We start from the raw sequence: 5,780 nt of genomic DNA, 5'->3' as shown, positions 1-5,780 counted from the left end.
ACACGGAATTGTTTTTTATTATATATTTAATAGTCCCTTTTGAGATGTAGGTAGGAAGTCCAGTACAAATTTTTTTTTATTATATATCTTATTAAAAAAACATAACACAAGTATTTTTATTTTAAATAGTAATAAAAGTGTGATGAAGTGATCAAATCAAAATTTGGGAGAAAAACATATAAACAAGCAAAACTAATATCAATTTATTAATTGATGTATATTAATATCAGTTCTAGAATTAATGCAATTTTTTCCTTCAATTGATGCAAAATATTTGCATCACCACTTTCAGAGTCATTTATATAAATGATGCAAAAATTTTCTCAATAACAAATAATGCAAATATATAAAATAAAATGTACAAAACAATCTTTTGTTCTCAACATTTTCGTAGAAAAAATGTTCATAACAATAATATACATGTGAAGATGTTTGTTTATTACTATACTAAATCAATATAATTGTGTCTTCACTTTAGTCTGTCTATAATGGATGTCCACAAGGTTGATCATAGAATTAGAACATTTCCATCGAACAAATAACATATGTCTATCGAACATAAATACAGTAAGAAAAGAAGTAAAACCAAAAACATGTTATAACTTAAGAAAAATACATGTTATTACGACAAAATTACGTTGATTCCAACCGTTATGCAATCATGGAGAACCAAGGAGAAACGTAAGCAAACTAGACCACCAAAAAGAAATACCAAACAAACTTAGGAATGTCAAAAGAAAATATTATAATCCATCAATTAATACCTATTTTGGTTATTCAATATTGTTTGTCCAAATTTTAACAATGTGTTTTAGACGATTAATCGGACGCCTAGTCGTTAGGGAGTGCTATACCAAGGGGTTTAGTGCATTATCAGTTTACTGATTACAACCCGAGTTGACCTATTTCTTTTTTAAAACTTGTAATTTATGTGAAATTTTGGGTTCTTAAAGTAAATTGAGCTCACAATTGATTTGAAATCCTTTTATTTGAGTCTAAAATTAATACTTATTTGTCGTAATGGACCTCAAAACCCATTAATTTGTTACTAAAATTAATACTTCGTTGTCAGAGCCACTCTCATATTTTTGTTTGTGAATCCACAAGTAAAATTTCTAAAATTTCTGAATTGTTACTACTCAACTTTTCATTTCTCTTGCTGAATATATATGTTTGTGAGTGATTAAGGTGTCTTTATCTATTTTCTTTGTTGCTATGTCTACTTAATTAAGATGTCTTTCTATATTGATTTTTATTTCTCAGTCCATCCGGTTTGTTATGTCTTTAACTTCTAATGTTGTGGTTTTTTCACATGTTAGAATCGTTGATGTATAACTAAAACAAAATTATGATGATGTGGGATGGGATTATGGAATGTTGTATGATCCAAAAACTCCAGATAAGGTGAAATGGAAGTTGTGTAGGAAATAAATGTCTCATGGAGTGTTTAGCATAAAAGAACATATTACTCATTAAAAAAGAACTGTTTTTGCTTGTCCACTAACAACAAATGAAGGAGAATATAAATAAGTGTAAAAATTCACTTATGGAAGCAAAGAAAAAGAAAAAGAGAATACGTGATAATGAGCTTAGAGCAAAATATAAATATAGCACATTTGGATAATGAACCGCAAGAAGAATTTGAAACTCAAACAACTCATCCCTTCCAAGGTCCCATTGACAAGTTTGTGAGTTGCATCAACCCTGAAGCTTCCTTAGCTGCACAAACAGGAAAACAAAATATCCATAATGCATTTTTAAAGAGAAGACACATGTTGTCCGTCAATATTGTGCTAGGTGGATGTACGAGTCAATTATTATACCCTTCAATGCTATTAATAATGAATATTTCAGGTTATTTTGTGATACATTGGAACAATATAGACCTAGTTGTGTTCCCCTACTCAAATCAGCTACGCAGACCATTGTTAAACAAGGAGCAAGAGAGGACAAAGAAAAAGTTGAAGAGTTCAGAAGTAGAATGGGAAAAACAAGGTTAATATGTGATGATAGAAGCATAATGAATTTGTGTGTCAATTTTAAGGATAGTTCTAAAGATTCTCAAAGTGGTGAATTTATCTTGAAGTACATAGACAAGTGCATTGAAGATAATGGGGATGGAAAGATAGTTGAAGTAGTGACTAATACTACAAAGAATGTAGCGGCTGCAAGGATGCTTAAAGACAAGAGATCATATATATTTCGGTTAGGTTGCTCTACTCACACCTTTGATCTGATGCTTGCAGGAGTTTCCCAGATGTCTTGGTTTGCTCATCATAAGACACTATCCATGATGAGAGCACATACAAAGATGGGAGATATTGTGAGACACGATTTGCCACATGCTTCTTAACACTACAAAGTTTATACGAGAAGAAATCACAAACGATGTCCATGTTCGGTAGTGATGAGTGGTATGAATGCAAGCATTCAGTGATTTTGTCATTAATGAGTTTGTGATTACTAAGAGATTCCGGGTGTGTGATTTCGATTGATGCTGAGACTATTATACGAACTACAATTCTTGTTAAGTAACTAGTCTTTTCAATGATTTGTTAGAGAATCTACATGATCATGTCTATTTTCAGGAAAAAATAAAATCACTTGATTGTCAAATGGACTCAACATATGGCACTGAGAAAATAAAAGATGATGTTGTGAGTAAAGTGTTGGGGAATGAAAACTTGGAAGAGTTAGAGGGATGGGCAGAGGGGATTACTGCTACAAGGCTAGCATTCCTACAGGCTAGAGATTCAAGACCTGGAAAATTTAAAGCGAGGTTCTAGACTTGAAGAATCTAGTAGGTGACTTAGCTAGAGATTCAAGACTTGAAAATTTTCAAAGCGAGATTCCCATTGTGGATGGTCTAAGCTTGCTCAATTGTACAACGATTCCTGCTGGTAAATCATGAAAGTCCCATTCTGGTTATTGTTCCTCATCAGCAAATACCAACGCCTGAGCAAATAATTTTCTCTCAAAATCCTAAAGGCAAAATTGAATTCAGTATAACTGAGACCAAGTGAAACGAAGAAGAATCAAGGCAAAATCCAAAAATCTCTAGGATTGTAGAAGACTAATCTAATTACAATCACCTTGTAACAAAGATCTGAGGAAGCCATAATTTAGATGCGAGAGAAACGAAGAAGCTGATCATGGAGAAATCTGAAATTGAAGACGTTGGACGAAGAGTTAGACGATTTCGTAGCCAGACGCAGCCACCAAATCTCGCCGAAACTGATTTCAAAGCATAAAACAATACACACGATGTAAACGAAGATGAGTCAATCGATAGACGAAGCTGCCAAACCTCATATGGTGTTTATACATAAGGGTATAATAGTCTTTCTATTCAAATACTAATGATATTAGGGGATAAATAAGGATAGTGTGGTATATTTGGAACTAAAACCATATTTCATGGTAATTAGGGGTATTTCTCTTTTAAAAACCTTATAAAACTTATAAAACGATTTAAAACCATTTAAAACGGTTTAGATGGTTTGTATCGAATCTCCAGTACTAGTTACTATATAGAATACATAATAAACTATATAAAACTTTACAGTTTTTTATATTTAAACAGTGGTATTTTTGAAAATGGATAGATTTTTTTTTTTTTTTTTTTCGTCAATAAAATTATATTGAATAATTGTAAAAATCATAATACAATTGGTTTCTTAGCCATGAAGGCGGATACAAGAAATCAGAATAAAAAATAAAAAAATTAGAACCATGAGAGGCCAGAAGATGAGCGACTTTATTACAATCTCTTTTACAAAAAAGAAAGGAAATAGAAGTAAATTTTTTGGATCAAGCAATAATATCATGGAAAACAGCTTCAATAGTAATATTATGGTGTTGTCTTTGTAACATTTTAATCAAAAGTTCACTGTCTCCTTCGAAGTACACATGCTTAACACCCCTAATCCAAACTTGTTGGATTGCTGCCAATAATGCTTTTGCTTCTGCTTCTAAAGGTGAATTTGATGTTCCAAGTTGTGAAGCACCCCAGCCTAGTGAAGCACCATCCGAGTTGCGTAGAATCCAGCCTCCTGAAGTTCGTTTTGAAGTACCATTGAAAGCCGCATCAAAATTACATTTCAACATATCAATCGGAGGCCTTGTCCACAATCGTTGGTGTAATGTTGAAGTCTCTGTAATGTTAGTATCATTTTCTATAACAGAACAATCCAACCAAGCTTGAACATCCAATTTTGTTTTGTGTAAGACCAAGTATTGTGGTTCCCAAACCTCTTCAAAAATATAATTATTTCTTGACTTCCAAATGTGCCAAAGTAACCACAATGGTAGTAATTTTTCATGTTTAGAAAAGGAAGATTGCTGGAAATCAATAATACTTTGAATATTTTGTTCACTATTTGATGAAGGACAAGAAAGATTGTGAAGAGAAATTTGAGAAAGTTCCCATATTTTCTTAACATAAGGACAAGTGAAAAAAAGATGGTTTATTGTTTCATCCGCTCTAAAGCAACGAGGACATACAGGATCAATGTTCATCCCTCTCGAGTTAAGTCTTGTTATTGTCGCCAGAGATCTTGTTACTATTCGCCACAAGAAATGTTTGAGCTTAGGTAAAATTCCCAATTTCCAAATCTTGTTTTTTAAATCAGTGGATCCGTGGGGAAGAGGTGGTCGATGGACTAAAGTTTGAGGGTCATTCATAAGTAACCAATATCCAGACCGGACAGAGTAGTCACCTGAGGTATTGTAATGCCAAACAATACGGTCATGAGTTACTTGTTGTGAAAGGTAGGTATGTTGAAAAAAGAGTGGTCCTCAGCCCGAATCAGTGACGAGATTTTATCAAAATTCCAGTACCGATAATCCCCATGAACCGAAATCAAGTCTTTCAAGTAAAGCCTCGAATCTGGATTAATACTAAACACTGGTTTTGGGAGGTGATCTAATGTTATATTATCTTTATTTATACGGATACTCTCACCATTGCCAACTATAAATCTAGTACCCTTTTTAATAACCTCTACACCTGCTAAGATGGAAGCCCAGCCGTAAGATTGCTTAACACGGCTTCTTGCTTCTAAAATCGAGCTATCACGGAAGTACATAGCTTTCATAACACGAGCAAATAAAGATTCAGGATGTTTAAGAATTCGCCATGCTTGTTTTGCAAGTAAAGCATCATTAAATTTTTCTAAATCCTTAAATCCCAAACCCCCATCTTTTTTAGAGTACTGCAAACGCTTCCAAGCTATCCAAGGGATACTACGGTTCTGATTTCCTTTTTCCCACAAGAATTTTTGAAGAACCGATTCTAATTCCGAAATGATACCCAAAGGAAGTTTAAAACAAGACATCGAGTAGACTGGCATGGACATTGCAACAGATTTCAACATAATTTCTTTGCCAGCCGGAGATAAAAAATTCGCACTCCAAGAAGAAGTACGTTGTTTAACACGGTCTATGATGTAATTAAACATTTCTTTCTTCTTTTTTCCAAATTGCTCAGGAAGGCCTAAGTATTTTCCCCCACCCCCATGGTTTGGAATATTTAAAATATTTTTTAATCTATTTTGAGTGCGACCCTCTACTCTTGATCCAAAGGTTATTAAAGATTTATTCATGTTAATTTTTTGCCCTGAATAATATTCATAAACTTGAAAAACCTCTTTTAAGGCTTGACAGTTCCTGACATTTGCTTGACAAAAGAATAGAGAGTCATCAGCAAATTGGAGGTGGGTTATAGCTGGGACGCCATTTCCGCTAGGCGCGGTGTCGGCAATCTTGCAATTTGAATTTTT

The sequence above is a fragment of the Capsella rubella genome, unplaced genomic scaffold (genome assembly GCF_000375325.1).
Source record: "Capsella rubella cultivar Monte Gargano unplaced genomic scaffold, Caprub1_0 scaffold_6, whole genome shotgun sequence".
NCBI lineage: Eukaryota > Viridiplantae > Streptophyta > Magnoliopsida > Brassicales > Brassicaceae > Capsella > Capsella rubella.
The sequence above is the reverse complement of the archived record's forward strand: the minus strand, read 5'-3'. Positions refer to the sequence as shown.